Below are 18167 nucleotides of genomic sequence, written 5' to 3'. Positions count from 1 at the left end.
ACTTATAGTAGTGATTTGTTTTCTTATACTAACAGATCTCACGAAGGTTTTGTTGAGTTTAGTGTGATTGAAGTTTTCAAGTTTTGGGTTATCTTACGATGGATGAAGGAATAAGGAGTAAGAAGAGCCTAAGCTTGGGGATGATCTGGCATCCCCCGCTATTATCCAAAAGAGAGCAAGCAACTAAGCTTGGGGATGCCCCCGAGTGGCATCCCCTCTTTCTTCTAACCACAATCGATATTTTACTCGAAGCTATATTTTTATTCATCACATACTATGTGTTTTGCTTGGAGCTTCTTGTATGATATGAGTCTTTGCTTGTGTAATTTTAATTTTAACTCCTGATTCCTTGCTGGACAGACCTATTTAAGAGAGCCAAAATTATGTTATGACTTGTTAGAATTGCTCTCTATGCTTCGCTTAAATTTTCATGAGCTATGGACTCACTCTCGTGCTTCACTTATATATTTTTGAGCACGGTGTGCTTTAGTATTTTTGAAGAAATGCTCTCTTGCTTCACTTAGATTTATTTGAGAGTTAGTAAAATTTTCAAGAAATTCTCTCTTGCTTCGCTTAAAGTAATTTGAGAGAAAGAAAAAAAAAATTATGCTCATGATCTTCACTTATATTTGTTTGAGCTTGTCAAAAGAAACACATGAAAATTAGTTCCAAAGTGATAGATATCCAAGAAGGATATAATAAAAACTTTCATGAAGATCATTGGACAAAATAAACTTGATTCTTAGTAATAGTTTTGAGATAAGATGATGTGATATGTGAGTTATGTTAATGATTAATTATGCTTTAGTAATAATATTGGTGTTAAGGTTTGTGATTCCCTATGCAAGCACGAAAGTCAATAACTATGCAATGAAATTATATCCTTCTTTTGGTGCATTATTCGGTGTTAATTATGCTTAATGCTCGCTTATGAGATTATTCGTTTCTTGGTTGGTCGCTTCTCAATCTTTTGCTAGCCTTCATTTTGCACTAAGTATGATCTCTACTTGTGCATCCAAAAACCTTTAAACCAGTTTTGCCACATGATCCACTATATCTACCTATATGCGACATTCTTTTGCCGTTCTAAGAAAATTTGTATGTGCCATCTCTAATTTTCAAAATAAACTTCTCTTTTTTGTGTTCGTTTCGCTCGCGGAGCGGTGAGGGGTGGCTAATATTTTCCATGCTAGATGTGTTATTCTCACGATGAGTGTTTATTAAATTGTCATTGCACGAGAGTAAGGCAAAGGTATTAGGGATGCCCAGTCCCAAAATGAAAAATGAATTTACTTTACGTTATCAAATAATAAATTCCTTGGAAAGTGTTGGTATGGAGGGCAACCGTGGATACGGCTAGCCATGGAAACTGAAAGTGTGGTGGAAAAAGGAATAAACCTTATTTTCTATTTGGGAACTGCCTATGATATATCTAGCATGGAAAGTGTTGGGAACTCTAAGTCGTTTTCATTGGTGGGAAGGATACACCTCCCAAAATGTTTTGATCTCTAAATTTTTTGCTTTGAGCTCTGGCACTTCTACAATTCCCTACTTCCCTCTACGAAGGGCCTTTCTTTTACTTTATGCTGTTTTTATTTTTAAATTTGAGTCTCCATCTTCTCTTATAAAAGCACCAACTAGGAGGCACTATGATCGTACTTGAGCATTGGGTGTAGTTAATATGCGAGTGTGTTTCATGAATGGATCAATGATTAAGCATGATGGGCTAGGGATAGCTTATTTTAGCGTTGATCTTTTGAAAGACATGGTTTCTTGTTAATATGCTTGAGTATTTAAGTTATCATGTCAAAACTAGACTATTGCTTTGAACAATATAAAAGTCCAAATGTCCATGCTATAAAGAAAAGAAATATGATATGACATGTTAGGCAGCATTCCACATCAAAAATTCTGTTTTTATCACTTACCTACTCGAGGACGAGTAGGAGTTAAGCTTGGGGATGCTGATACGTCTCCAATGTATCTATAATTTTTGATTGTTCCATGCTGTTATATTATCAATCATGGATGTTTTATAATCATTTTATAGTCATTTTATATCATTTTTTGGTACTAACCTATTGACATAGTGCCATGTGCCAGTTACTATTTTTTGCATGTTTTTTACATCGCAAAAAATCAATACCAAACGGAGTCCAAATGCCACGAAACTTTACAGAGAAATTTTTATGGACCAAAAGACACCTAATGGGCCAAGGCAGCGCCTGGGGGGGTGCTCCGAGGGGAGCACAACCCACAAGGGCGCGCCTGGAGTCCCAGGCGCCCTGGTGGGTTGTGCCCACCTTGGGTGCCCCCCGGACTGCCTCTTTGCTCAATAAATACCCCAATATTCCCAAAACCCTAGGGGAGTGGATGTAATATTGATCCAGCCGCCGCAGAGTCCAGAACCACCAGATCCAATCTAGACACCATCTCGGATGGGGTTCACCACCTCCATTGGTGCCTCTCCGATGATGCGTGAGTAGTTCTCTGTAGACCTTCGGGTCCGTAGTTAGTAGCTAGATTGCTTCCTATCTCTCGCTAAATTCTCAATACAATGGTCTCTTGGAGATCCATATGATGTAACTCCTTTTGCGGTGTGTTTGTTGGGATCTGATGAACTTTGAGTTTATGATCAGTTATATGTTTTTATACCCATGAAAATATTTGAGTTTCTTTGATCTTTTTTATGCATGATCTCTTATAACTCGTATTTCTTCTCCAATATTTGGGTTTTGTTTGGCCAACTTGATCTATTTATCTTGCAATGGGAAGAGACGCTTTGTAGTGGGTTCGATCTTACGGTGCTTGATCCCAGTGACAGAAGGGGAACCGACACGTATGTATCGTTGCTACTAAGGATAAAACGATGGGGTCTATCTCTACATAGATAGATCTTGTCTACATCATGTCATCGTTCTTATTGCATTACTCCATTTCTCCATGAACTTAATACACTAGATGCATGCTGGATAGCGGTCGATGTGTGGAGTAATAGTAGTAGATGCAGGCAGGAGTCGGTCTACTAATCTTGGACGTGATGCCTATATAATGATCATTGCCTGTATATCATCATGATTATTTGAAGTTCTATCAATTGCCCAACAGTAATTTGTTCACCCACCGTTTGCTATTTTTCTCGAGAGAAGCCACTAGTGAAACCTACGGCCCCGGGTCTCTTTCCCATATATTTGCCTTTGCGATCTACTTTTCCTTTGCATTTATTTTCATATCTATTAAACCAAAAATACTTTGCTGCACTTTATTTTATTTGTGATCTATTTATTCAATCTATTACAACTTTCTTCCATCCGCGCACCAATTTCTGGCGCCGTTACGCGAAAGGGATTGACAATCCCTTTAACACGTCGGGTCGCGAGTGGTTCTTATTTGTGTGCAGGGGCTGTTTACGTTGTGTTGCTTGGTTCTCCTACAGGTTCGATAACCTTGGTTTCATCACTAAGGGAAATACCTACTATCGCTGTGCTGCATCATCCCTTCCTCTTTGGGCAAATACCGACGTAGTCCTAGTCGACATCAGTGATGTCGGTATTGAGCCGTTCCTAAGTAGCCAAAACACATTAGGAAACAGAAAAACACAACTCAAAATCTCAATGTTAAATGTCAAATGGTGTAGCAGAAAGCGGTGGTAAGGCTATGGATGTCAATGGGTTTTGCGGAAGTGGTATGGTAGGGCTTGAAGTTGGTGATGTGAAACTATGGTGGTGGCTGAAATTTTCAGAAGAAAATTTAGTTTCATAGTCCTAGCCCGATGATCCAGATGGGGGCCCGGCTGATCCAGGTCGGTGGCCGGATGATCCGAGTAGGTCAAACTGCTCGGGTGAGGGCTCGGGATGAACACGAAAATGGTGGAGAAAAAGAAAAAATGGGGCAATTTTGGGTGGATTTCGTTGTGGAGATGATGGGGAAAAGGTAGATCCACTTGCAACACAACGAATCCACGGATCAAATCTAACAAAACATCATCAAACCTACAAATCACAAAAAATGGTATGGCTATTTTTGTGGGGATTTTTGAAATGGGATAAAAACACAAAATTAGGCTAGAAACGTGCGGGTAGGGACTCCAAATTCGTGATCAACATGGCTCATGATATCAAGATGATGTAGGGTGGAACCCTAATGGCCGATCTTTCATGAAATGGAGGGAATTTCCCGAAGAACACGAAGAACACAAAAGAGGAAAACACTCAATCAACAAGATCCAAATCACACATGTCCTAGATCCACATACACAAGGGGAGATACAAAGATCCAAGGTCAACACAAGAGGATACAAAGTTAACTAGTTCATACCAATCCTTGAAGTAAAGAGGTCTTGAATCCTAGGAGGATCTTCCTATGAAAGGGTCTTGAATCCACTTGGGGGATCTTCTCACATGGAGACCTTGATTTCCATGGGAGTAGGGGGATAAGTGGATGAGCAAAGCTCTATATCTATCTTGAGATATCACAATGCTAACCCTAAAACATAGGTGGAGGAGGAGTATATATAGTCTATGTGGAGATAAAGTTACATGGGCTTCGACCCAAGTCACACACGCAGGGGTGGTCCGGATGATCCAGGCTTCGGGGGTCCGGATGATCCGGGCGACCGCCCGGATATGTCATAGCGACTGCATGTGGTATGGATGTCTGGGTCGGCGTCCGAATGTCCGGGTGGGTCCAAATGATCCGGGAGCAGGTCCGGATGATCGGGCTTCAAGTGGAGGCTAAAGATGCCCTCTGTCTTGGGATCCGTGTGAGGGTTCGGATGGTACGGTTTCGTCCAGATGGCTGTTGTAGCCTTTGCGCGCGGAGTTCGCGTATGATAGGTATTCAAGAGGGATATAATAAAAACTTTCATGTAGATCACTTACTATGATAAGTTTGTTTCCTTACAATAGTTTTGTGATATTAAGATGGTAATATGTGGGAGGTACTAGTGAATGATTGTGGTTTAGTAAGAATATTGGTGTTAATGTTTGTGATTACCGTAGCATGCATGTATAGTCTCTAGTTATGCTATTGATACATCTCCAACGTATCTATAATTTTTGATTGTTCCATGGTATTATGTTATCTATTTCAGATATTTTATATGCTGTAATATGTTATTTTATATTATTTTTGGGACTAACCTATTAACCTTGTAAGTGCATCTAGTGCCCCCTAGTGATTTTGGTGTACTGAAGACTTATAGGTTAAGGGACTAATGCGTTTGTGAGTGTACACAGGTCTATAAGTCTATGAGGAGTTTGATATTTACAGAGAAAGTCAATTCCTAAAAATGAATGTCTTCAACTGAAGACTTTGGCTTTTTGAAGACTTTGAAAGTGAAGAAATTGGTGTGATCTTGAAGACTTGATATTCATGCGAGGATTATGAAGTGTGAAGACTTTTGTTTTCGTAGTTTATTTTTCTCTTTCTTGAGTCATAGGAAACACCGTACTGTTAAAGGGGGTCGAGGTAAAACTAAGGAAAAGTTTCCAAGTGATGCTCATCTCAAAATCCTACACCTACCAATCCTTCGAGTGAAGCCATTGGAAATCTCATACATTTCAGTCAATTTCTTCAGTGACAGAGATGAAGATGTTCTGGTCTCTGTGCAATTTGTTCTGACTGAGGAGTTGGGAATGCACCAGTGCGGATTGCCTACAAGTGAGGAACATGATAGCCCTGAGGAATTTGATAGCCAAATTTCCGACCGTTGTTGTGCTATGCGCCAGCTGTCCCAAAATATCTACCCACCTAACGGTCATATCATTGAAGGGCATTTATGTCTTATCATGTCGGGCTGCTCCCTAGGCTATAAATGGCCGCCCCTACAACCACTAGCTGGTTGGTTGCTCTGCGAGAAACTAACACTTGTCATTGAGAGCATCCCATCCTCCGATGACTTTGAGCGAAAATCATCAAGTGAGGAAAAACCCAAAACCCCAAAGCAAAGACCTACAAACCCAAAGTGATTGAGCATCACTGAAGAGATTGTTCCTGTGTGGAACCGACGCTTGTTACCTTTGAAGACTGTGCATCTTGCAGACAGTTAGGCATCATGGTCTAGAGCATCAAAGAGGAAATTGTGGATCGCTATGTGACTGAGTTTGTGAAGGTTTGGAAGTCACCTGAAGACTTACCACGAGTGATCTGGCAAGGTCTGTGTGACCTTAGCTCAAGGAGAATACGGTGAGGACTGTGTGTCCAGGACTGTGTGTCCTCAGGTGTAAATACCTAGCCGCTCCAACCAGATGCACGACTGTCACAGTAGTTGGAACTGGTCTACCAAATCATTGTCTTCACTGAGGTAACTGGTTCTATTTCCTCAACCCTTTCGTTTCCTCATTACTGTGTTGTTGTACCTAATCGTTACTGTTCGAAGACTTTGACCGAAGACATTCTCAATTTCCTCAGTTCAATTTCTTTAGTCAGTTTGTCTTCAGCCTGCTTATCTTGTGTTTACACTTCTTGTACTCTATGCTTGTCTTTCATATCTTCATGATGACTGTGCTACTACTCTGTTATGTTTGCATCCGAGTACTTATTCTGCTGCTAAGTAGTTCATTGCCTAGGAATTTCCTCACCCTGAAATTCCACAATGATGAATTTGAAAAAATCGCCTATCCACCCCCCCTCTAGTCAATATAACGCACTTTCAATTGGTATCAGAGCCAGGTACCCCCTTGTTCTGTGTGATTTTGGTTTAACCACATGGAGTTTTAGTTATGTCGACCACAGGAATGAAGATTGTGACATGCCCCATCTTTGACGGTCATGATTATCCCAAGTGGAAGGCCATGATGAAGAAGCGCCTCATGGCGAAGAACATCGAACTATGGACCGTCACTGAGATTGGTCTTACCGATCTATGCAAAATGGTGGAGGCTGATGATATTCGCAAGCACACTCTACTTACCTCATAGCGAAGGACATCATCTGCTCCGGCTTGTCCCAAAATTAGTTCAGGAACATTATGCATCTCAGCCATGCGAAGCTCATCTGGGACCGACTCTCATCATAATCCCTGGTTTGAGGATTTCATGGAATCACACAAGGCTATGACTTTCGATCCAGAATCATCATCCTCTGCACCATGCCTTATGGCAAAAGGTGCCAAGGTAACTGAATGCTACCTATCTGAGTCCAGTGATGATGAAGGTCATCGAACTCATCATGATCCCTGGTTTGAGGATTTCATGGAATCACACAAGGCTATGACTTTCGATCCAGAATCATCATCCTCTGCACCATGCCTTATGGCAAAAGGTGCCAAGGTAACTGAATGCTACCTATCTGAGTCCAGTGATGATGAATCTGGTGATGAATTTGGACCCAGCTATACCAAACTTGCTTTCCTTGCTACTAAACAACAAAGAGCTTTGAAAAAAGTTCAAAACATGCTAGATGAGAGCGATGATATGTTGGGTGAAGAAATGGATCGTTCTAAAGCTTTGGCTGAAAGTTTTCAGAGACTTCAGACTAAGTTTGATAATCTTCAGAGTCATCATAACACTCTCTTATCTGATCATGAGAAGCTTTCTTGTGAATTTCTTCAAAGAAAGCAAGATCTTGAGTAGCTAAGGGTGAGTTATGAAGATCTTCAGAAGGAACGTGATTCACTGCTTGCTCAACAAATCAGTTCCGCTCAGGTTGAATTCATTCCACCATGTTTGGAATGCATTGAACGTGAATCTGCTAATTCTTCACCTAAAAGTTCAAATGCTTCTATTGCTGCAAATTCTTCAATTGTCTCTGCTATCACAAATTCCTCATCTGAGGATGCTACTAGTATCACTGACCATGCAGGGCTAAAGGAATTGTATGTGGCAGGCATGTACAAACGCCTCAAAGGGCATTAGGGTCTTTGTGATGTGCTTAAAAAGCATATCCTCAACAAGAACCCTAGGAAAGAGGGTATTGCCTTTGAGAGGAAACTCAATGCTGATGGGACCTACTGGAAACCTGAGTAGTATCCCAAAACCTCATGGGTTGCTGCAAAGGGACCTTCAGTGGATCCATCTACTTTATTTGGCTTTACATGTGAATCTTCATATTCTTCTGATGAGTCATTTGACTCCAACTATAAACTATTCAAAAATCAGAATGGTGAAGTATTTGCTTGATATGTTGGCACTAACTATAGGAATGACCCCTTTATGACGAAAATCTGGGTTCCCAAAAGGTGCCTTGAAAGTCTTCAGGTGAATGTCATCATGACACAACCTGTGAAGAATACGAACCCCAGATCAAATTCTTCATATGGTCCAAAGTCCTCATACGGATCCAAGTCCTCATATGGACCAAATTCTTCACATGGATCAAATTCCTCATACGGATCCATATCCTCATATGAACATCATTGTGCTAACCCTTATGTTTCGCAGGGAAGATCTAAGGGCTATGAATATGTGCATTATTCTTCAAATCATTATGCTCATAAGTCCTCGAAGAATTTCTCTGCTTATTCATACGCTTACTCTAACCCCTCTTATGTGAAACGAAGTGGATTGGCTTCAATGCCACCTTTCTCTCATGGAGCTCGCAGAATGATGAACTCTTTTCCACCCCTCCAGATGTGGGTGTTGAAGAAAAGGAACTAATCTCTTATGCAGGGTCAGGTCTCCAAACGAGCTTAAACGTTTGAAGAATTTGCTGGAGACCTGAATATGCTTGAAAGGATGCAAGCTAATCATGAAGAAATGAATTTTCATTTCACACGTCCTCACATCGATATATCTGTTCTATTGCTTGATGAAATTGATCTGATGAATTTGATGTCATATTCTTCACCGCTGAAGTATATGAGTTCGTAAGATGCACTAATTCATCTGCAGGATGGTCAACCCAAAGCCACTGAGTGGGTCCTCGATAGTGGATGTACAAATCACATGACTGGTGAAAGGAACTTATTGATGGACACTGCTTTATCTCCATCACATCTGAAGCATATCACCTACACAGACAAAGGCAAAAGCAAGGTATTGGGTCTAGGTAAGGTTGCGATCTCAAAGGATCGACACATGGACAAAGTCATGCTTGTCGAGTCCTTAGGGTTCAACCTCATGTCTATATCAATGCTTTGTGATCTTGATATGGTTGTTGTATTTGGCAAGTATCGTTGTGTTGTGATCATGGAATCTGACAATTCCAAAGTCTTCGAAGGCTTTAGGAGAGGAGATTTGTATATTGTTGATTTCTCTACTGGACCACAACCTCTACATGTCTACTTGCAAAAGCTTCAGAAGGCTGGCTATGGGATCGACGACTTGGTCATGCTGGCATGAGGGACTTGCACACTCTAGCAAAGAAGAAGCATGTCATTGGCATCGAGGGTGTCAAATTCCTCAAGGACCATCTATGTGGAGCTTGTGAAGCTATAAAGATGACCAAGGCCAAGCATCCCTCAAAGACCATCATGACCACCACTCGTCCATTTGAATTGCTTCACATGGATCTCTTTGGCCCTACTCATTATGCCACATTTACTAATGCTGCATCCCTATATGGCTTTGTCATTGTTGATGACTATTCTCGTTACACATGGGTGCATATCATCACTTACAAAACTGAAGTGCAGGAAGTCTTCAAACGATTTTCCTCGAGGGCTTCAACCAACTTTGGTGTCAAGATCAAGCACATCAGAAGTGACAATGGAACCGAGTTCAAGAATACTAGTCTTGATGACTATCTTGATGAACTTGGTATTACTCACGAGTTATCTGCTCCTTATACTCCTCGGCAGAATGGCGTCATGGAGCGCAAGAACAGGACTCTTGTTGAGATGGCTTGCACTATGGTTGATGAATACAAGACGCCTCCTTGCTTTTGGCCTGAGGCAATTGATACTGCGTGCCACATCGTCAATAGGGTATATCTTCACAAATTCTTCATAAAGACCTCATATGAACTCCTCACTGACAAGAAACCCAATGTGAGTTATTTCAAAGTCTTCGGTGCTAAATGTTGGATTAGAGATCCTCGTCGCAATTCGAAATTTGCACTGAAAGCACATGAAGGTTTTATGCTTGGTTATGGAAAGGACTCGCACACCTATAGAGTCTTCAACACCTATCACCACAAGGTTGTTGGAAATATAGATGTGCATTTCGATGAAACTAACGGCTCGCAAAGAGAGCACCTACCTCCTTTGCTAGATGAAATACCACCTGAGGAATCCATTAAGTTCAAGGCTACTGAGGATGTCAATCCTATCAAAGAATCTGCTGAAGAAGTCATTCCAGAACATGAAGAACATCATGTTGGTGCACCTGAGGAAAATGGCTCTGAAGAAAATGCTGAGCCCCTCAACATCGTCAACCAACTCATCCTCGTGTTGCTAATGAAGTACAGATTGAGAGAATCATCAACGACATCAAAGCACCAGGTCCTCTCACATGCTCAAAAGCTTCACATTTGTCTAACTTTTGTGGGCACTTTGCTTTTGTCTCTATCATAGAGCCCACCAAAGTAGATGAGGCATTTCTGGAGCCTGAGTGGATTCAAGCGATGCAAGAGGAATTACATAAATTCGAGATCAACAATGTCTGGGAACTTGTCAAGCAACCAGACCCTCTCAAGCACAATATCATCGGCACAAAATGGATCTACCGCAACAAGAAAGATGAAAATGGTCTTGTGGTGAGGAATAAGGCATGTCTAGTAGCTCAAGCCTACACACAGGTTGAAGGAATTGATTTCAATGAAACTTTTGCACCTGTTGCTAGACTTGAGGCTATTCACATATTGCTTGCTTATGCTAACCATTATAATATCATCTTATATCAAATGAATGTGAAAAGTGCATTCCTCAATGGTAAGCTCGAGGAAGAAGTATATGTTGCGCAACCCCCAGGTTTTGAAGATCCAAAGCATCAAGTCTTCAGACTCAACAAGGCCCTCTATGGCCTCAAGCAGGCCCCTCGGGCGTGGTATGATACTTTGAAGGAATTCCTCATGAAGAAAGGCTTCAAACCCGGTTCACTTGACCCAACTCTTTTCACCAAAACCTATGATGATGAATTATTCATGTGCCAAATCTATGTTGATGATATTATCTTTGGTTGAAATAACCAACGTTACACTAACGAATTTTCCTATATGATGAGTGAGGAATATCAAATGTCTATGATGGGAGAATTGAAATTCTTCTCATGTCTTCAAATTCATCAACAATGCAATGGCATCTTCATATCTCAGGAGAAATACCTCAAGGATGTGTTGAGGAAATTCGGCATGTAAGATTGCAAAGGCGTCAAAATCCCTATGCCCACAAATGGCCATCTATGCACTGATGAAAATGGTATTGACTTCGATCAAAAGGTATACCGCTCCATGATTGGTTCTTTATTGTACCTATGTGCATCTAGGCTAGATATTAGGCCTAGTGTTTGCATGTGTGCCCGTTTTCAAGCTACATCGAAGGAATCACACCATAAGGCTGTGAAGCATATTCTTCGATATCTAGCTCACACACAAACACTTGGATTATGGTATCCCAAGGGCTCGACTTTTGATCTCATTGGATATTCTGACTCTGACTATGCTGGTGATCGTGTGGACCGCAAGTCAACATTAGGCACATGCCATTTCCTCGGACGTTCCTTAGTATGTTGGTCCTCGAAGAAGCAGAACTGTGTATCACTCTCTACTGCTGAAGCTGAGTACATTGCTGTAGGTTCGTGTTGTGCTCAATTGCTATGGATGAAGCAAACCCTCAAGGACTACGGCATCAATGTGAAGAATGTGTCACTCTATTGGTACAATGAGAGTGCCATCAAGATTTATCATAACCCAGTTCAGCACTCCAAGACAAAGCACAATCAGATTCATCATCATTTTCTTCATGATCATGTGTTGAAGGGCGACATCTCTATCAAGCACGTGAAGACTGAAGAACAGCTAGCCGATATCTTCACAAAGCCCTTGGATAAGAAGAGATTTAGCAAGTTGCGGTGTGAGCTAAATATCTTAGAATCTTCGAATGTTCTTTGAAAAGGACACACATCCTAACACTTATGCAAAATTGATGACTTAGATGTGCAACACATGAAGTAACGTTTTTCTTCAATCAATGAAGACTTACCCTCTAAGTGTGAAGAAATTAACGAAGAGTTTGATTCTCAGAGCCCTACGACAATTGTACGCGGTGTCTGAAATCATCATTCTTATTCGATGGGTCACACCACCAACAAAAGTTGAAAAGCTTCAATTTGAGTATTTCTTCAGTTTTGAAATTCCTTAGTTGTTCAAATTCTTCAACTTTGCCTAGTCTTCACTCTTTCCGTTTGTGTTCTTCATTGGCTATATATATTTGAGTTTTTAGTCCTCTACAACATTCACTTATTGCTATTTCTTCAAGTTGACTTTTTCTTCTAAGTGAATGTGATCGGACCCTTTCCCCTCTATGCTATACTCAACCCAGTCTGTTCACAAATTCTTCATATGCGTTCTATTTGAAACCCGTTCAAAATCTTCACTGTGTCCTTGTCAGCTGAAGAATTTGCGAACGAATCTTTAAAATATTCCATATCTCAAATTTTTGGCTTTTGCCGCTCAAATCGTTCCACATCCCACGATAGGATTTATCTATTCACCCATGATCTCACACGATCGCCACTGCTCTGTACATGGGTGACACATGTCGCTAGGATGAGAAGAGTCAGGGGCACGTTCGTCAAATTTCTTCGGGTGAGCGGTTTTTCACTTCGGCTATAAATACCCCTCACCCTCCTCAGACTTCATTTACCCTGCTCGACCTCACTCCCCTCGCTCAAGCTTCCAGACCTAGTGCCGCCGCTACTTCCATCGTCGCTAGTGAGGAAGAGCTTCACTGCCTCGACCTCGTCGTCATCGTACTCGCGCCGGTCGCGGAAATCTTCACTCCGCCGCTGCCGTAGCTGTCTTCCTCTGCCAAGTTAGGGCGTGGAAGATCTGGACCGACGAACTTCCAATCTTCAACTCTCTATTCGTCGTGTTCTTAGTAAAGGGTAATTAAAAGTTACTTTTACCACCCTTGTTGATTCTGATGTTTTCTACAAAATCTTCAAAAGGTGTTTATTCTTCACGTCCACACTCGTAAACACCTCACATGCATCTGTTCTTGATCTGTTTCTCTAAGCAACGTTTTTCTTCAAGATTCATCAATTGTGTGGATTTTCTAATCTATACAACTATGGAACCTAAGCCAAAGAACGCTTAGTGAAATTCCTCAAGACACCTCGGGTCAAATTCCTCAAACTTGTTCTTTTTGCAAAAACTTCTAAGAACACATGTGACCTCTCCAAATTCTTCGCACCTATACTCTGTTCACACGTACTCATGTCTGCTGCTGAATCACTAGGTTCTCATCAACTTAACTCATTTGCAGCGTTCCTCAAAGATATTGCATATGTCTTCAGAGAACTTTGTTGTTCAAATTCCTCAGCTGAAGAAAATGACTGATGGCAAGAAACCTCAGAAGCGAGGGAAGAAATTGGAAGTCAACACTGCTTTTGAAATCCCTGGCGACATCTATGCAGAGTACTGCACACCTCCCTAGGAAACAAAGAATGAGCGCAAAGTGCGCATTCAGAAGATTGAGAGGAGATGGGCCAGAGAATGGAGGGAATATCGCTATGTCACTCCCAAGTACATGAAGAAATTCGCTATACACCCTCCATGCCCAAGACCTCCAGTGGCACCTCGCCAAGAAGCTGATCCCTCTAGCATCAGAAGAGATGAGGAATTTCCCGCTGAATGGGCCATGTAACAAGCTAAATTGGCCAAAGTGGCCAAAGAGGCAGTGAGGATATTCAACGAAGACACTGCCACTGCTGCTGCTGAGGCCTCTGCTAGCAAGCCCAAGAAGGCTATGCTCAAGAAGCCTTCTCACAAGCCAAGTGCTTCGGCTTCATTGCCCTCACAGCAAAGCTCCTCAGCAATGCCCTCACGGCCCAGCTCTTCAAAGCCCTCTCGGCAAATTCCTCAAGCAGCTCTAGTTCCACCAGCTGCAAAATCTTCAGCTGCTCCTCCAAAGTCCTCGGCACCTGTGCACCTCGCCTCGTGTCAAAGGACCACATGCATCTCAATTGCCTCAGGAGCCTCAACAAGTTCCTCAGCTCCTCTTCAGTCCTCAACATGCCCCACTTTCCTGAAGACTAAGGCCACTACTGGACGAGGCACTAGACCAAGTCCTCACAAGAAGCAGGTCGCCTTTCATGTGCCGTCTAGTGAAGACGAGGCTGATGATGAAGAATTGGAAGAAATCATCAGAGACAGACAACAAAGGGCTACTAGAGCCAAAGGCATAAATGTGCCTCTTCTGCTGGATCCCAAGTTGATCCTAGACTTCATTGATCTCTGGCACAAGGACCAAACACTCCTATGCCTGATTTCAAACTCACACCTGGCCAGAACCACATGCTCACCGCCTTCATAGGCGAAGTAAAATGGAAATTTGAGAAGGCTAGGAAGCTCAAGAAGGCTTAGTATAAGAAAGAGCATTTTCCGAAGAAAAACATTGTCAAAATGACAACTGATGAACTTGTGACCGTGCAAGCTGAGATCAAGGCACTTAGTGATGAATTTGACGTATACCGTGCAGATTGGCTAGAATCCAAGGTTAGATTCGTCAACATGGCAAAGGGACTCACCTCCAATGTTTTAGCCCCAACGCAACATGAATCTCCTCAGGTTGAAGCATCTACTCAGTCTACTGAAGAACATGCCAGCATCGCTGATGAAAATTAGGCTGCTGAAGAAAATGAGAGTACCAGGGATGATGAAGACATTCCAGCCGCTGAAGAAACTGTCAGGGCAACCACTAGTGTTGCACTTGAAGAACCAGCTAGGCTAGCTGAAGCATCTGCTGCTGTGGCTGAAGACACTGATAATGCCAGGCCAACTGCATCAGTTGTGCCTGAAGAAAATGAACCAATTTCCTTTGCTCCACCTGCACCAACTACAAGCATCAACCTTCCTTCTGCATCAGAAGTGAAGAAAACCAAGGCTGCAGAACGAGATGCTATGAAGAAAAGGAAAGCATCTTCTTCCTCAGAGTGTTCTACTCCCAAGAAGGTGAAGACTTTGACAAGCTCATTTGAGAATCCTATCGATGCTGTTCCTCTTTGAAGCATGCCATCAAAGGAGATTGTTCCCTTTGGTGAAGAGTATGAAATTCCCAATGAATCTGATGAAGAAGATCCTTCTGCTGTGTCGACAGAGCAGTTGCATGAAGAAATTGAAGTGGATAACATCCCTTCAACTCCACTGGTATCCTCGCCCATGCCTTAGTTCACTACTGAAGAGGCTGGTGTTGAAGAAATTGATGAAGAAGATGAAGACATGGACATTGGGTGCATCACTCCAATTCTGAATGATGACTACTAGGAAAGTCATCACCCCAATTCAACACTGTTCACTCCTCTGCAACAAATTCCTCAGTCCCCAGTCCAAACTGAAGAAATTCACACGGGCTCTGAAGAACCTCAAGCTTCTCTTCTTACCACCCCTAAAGAAATTTCAACCACTAGCGCTGATGGAAATGCTACTAAAGAAATGGAGACCCAGGCTGTTACTGATGAAATTCCTCAGCATGCAGCTCTGGAGACAGTGATTCCAGAGGCTGTGAAGACATTGACTGACACTCCTCAGCCCAAGCGAAAGGATCCCTCTCCAAGAAACAGAAGTTCAAAACTGCTGAGTTCTTCAATGAACACATATTCTTCATGGAATACAATCCCTATGACTCTGCTTGTTTCGTCGCAAGCGCTTCTGGACAACAAGTCAGATGAATTTCTATTCTTCACTACTATTTGATAAGGACAAGATCTTTGACCATGAGCACATTCCTCATGTGGATATGGAGTCGCTGCCCTGCTTCACCCCAATCCTCAGTGTTCTTCATGACACTGGGCTGCTCAACTTCTGCACCGACATCTATGACTGGAATGAAGAGCTAATTCTTCAGTTCTATGCTATGTTGAACATCACAAGCAACACTGAAGATGTGAATTCATGGGTGTTGGACTGGATGACTGAAAACACTCATTGCAAAGCACCGGCCTCTGAATTGCTTCATGCCGTCTCAGTCAGTCCTCCCCTTGAAAGTGCAAGACTCATCTACCATGATGCCGAACTTTCTAATCATTTCATGCAAGTGTTGATGAAGCCTCTGAAGCCTGGCCAAGCCCCAAGAACCAAATTCCTCGTGAAGGAATTGCTCTATGTGCCAAGGACAATTTATAGAATTTTGACCAAGACCCTCAGTCCAATCAAGGGCCACGACTCTAATGAAGAATAGGTCGTTGGCATCATGAAGAATCTGCTTTTCAACATCATACATGGTGTGCCTATCAAATACCATGATTTCTTCATGAGGACTTTGGCAAATGTCGCTCTCTCGCCGCTTGAATTGAAGCCTTATGCTCCTTGGATCATGAGATTCATCAGATCAAGGTCTTCAATCAATTACAAGGCTGATTTGCAGAATCACATTAGCTATTTGCCCCCAATCGAAGTCTTCAAACAACATATTTCCTCATCTGACAAGAAGGGCAAGGCTGCTATTATTTATGAAGGCATTCGTCCATTGGATGGACAGTTTTGGAAAGCTGGCTCGTACTCCACCAATGATGACTATGCCATGCATGACACTGCCGCAAATGCTTCAAAGCAAAATCCTCAAGCCACTTCTCTGAGGGTGATGACTGATCGTGAGCTTCTCCTCAGTCTTCATCAGAAGGTTGATCGCAACCACAGTGGGTCAAACGTCAGTTTGGTGATAGTCTTTAGAACATGACAGTCACTCAAAATACTGTGAAGAAGAATCACTACTATCTGCATGATGTCTTTGACCGCACCTAGGCTATTCTATCTAACCTCTACAGTACTAAAGATCTCAAGAAGATGGAATTTCAACAGGACTTTGACTCGGCATAGTCACCTTTGAAGAAATTCAAGAAGGTCAAAGTTCCTCAGCTTGTGGCTAGCTCCTATTCTTCATCATGCGAGACTGATGAAAATGAAGACTTGAACGACACTGCGGCAGGCCCTACTTCAACAAATGACCCCAACAACGCTGGCGCTCCTCCATCGACTTCGTGATGATATTCTTCAGGGGCGTTAGTCCTCATTTTTTGTCCCTTTTGGTCATTCGATGACAAAGGGGGAGAAATTTGAGTTAGTCTTCAAGCGGGTCTATCTACATGTGCATTTTTTTGCTAAGTTACAACTCTAGTTCTTCTGAAGATTTTTTGGATCGAGTTGTAAACTTAAGTCTGATGGTGGTGTGATACTCTTGCTATGTTCTTCTACATGCTATTTCCTCATGTATGATAATGCACGCATGCTGAATTACATCAGTCACCATATTTCATCATGCATTTCAAATTCTTCATATCATATGTTAAATGCGTGTATGAATTACAAGATATAGGGGGAGATCTCCATGATTCTACTCTTCAATGTGCATTGCTTCTCAAAAGCAAATTCCTCACATATGCACATCTTCAGGGGGTTCTTCTATATCTTGAAATCAAATTCCTCAATATCAGTATTTACACTTCATATGTTTATCCCTGTTGAAAACTTAACCTATATTGTCATCAATCACCAAAAGGGGGAGATTGCAAGTGCATCTAGTGCCCCTTAGTGATTTTGGTGTATTGAAGACTTATAGGTTAAGGGACTAATGCGTTTGTGAGTGTACACAAGTCTATAAGTCTATGATGAGTTTGATATTTACAGAGAAAGTCGGCCCCTAAAAATGAATGTCTTCAACTGACGACTTCGGCTTTCTGAAGACTTTGAAAGTGAAGAAATTGGTGAGATCCTGAAGACTTGATATTAATGCGAGGATTATGAAGTGTGAAGACTTTTGTTTTCGTAGTTTCTTTTTCTCTTTCTTGAGTCATAGGAAACACCTACTGTTAAAGGGGTGGAGGTAAAACTAAGGAAAAGTTTCCAAGTGATGCTCATCTCAAAATCCTACACCTACCAATCCTTCGAGTGAAGCCATTGGAAATCTCATACAGCTCAGTCGATTTCTTCGGTGACAGAGACCACTGGTGCGCGTCGGTCCTAAACAAACATTTTTTAACCCATTTCCACGACGACATTTGGAACCATCTCAAAGTGAGTGTGGGCGATAGGGGGGGTCCTTCCCACACGACCCAGAAATGGTCGGGGATAGG

The sequence above is a fragment of the Triticum urartu genome, chromosome 7A (genome assembly GCF_056163025.1).
Source record: "Triticum urartu cultivar PI428250 chromosome 7A, HENAU_Tu73, whole genome shotgun sequence".
In the NCBI taxonomy this organism is placed as follows: Eukaryota; Viridiplantae; Streptophyta; class Magnoliopsida; order Poales; family Poaceae; genus Triticum; species Triticum urartu.
This window is presented reverse-complemented; position numbering follows the sequence as displayed.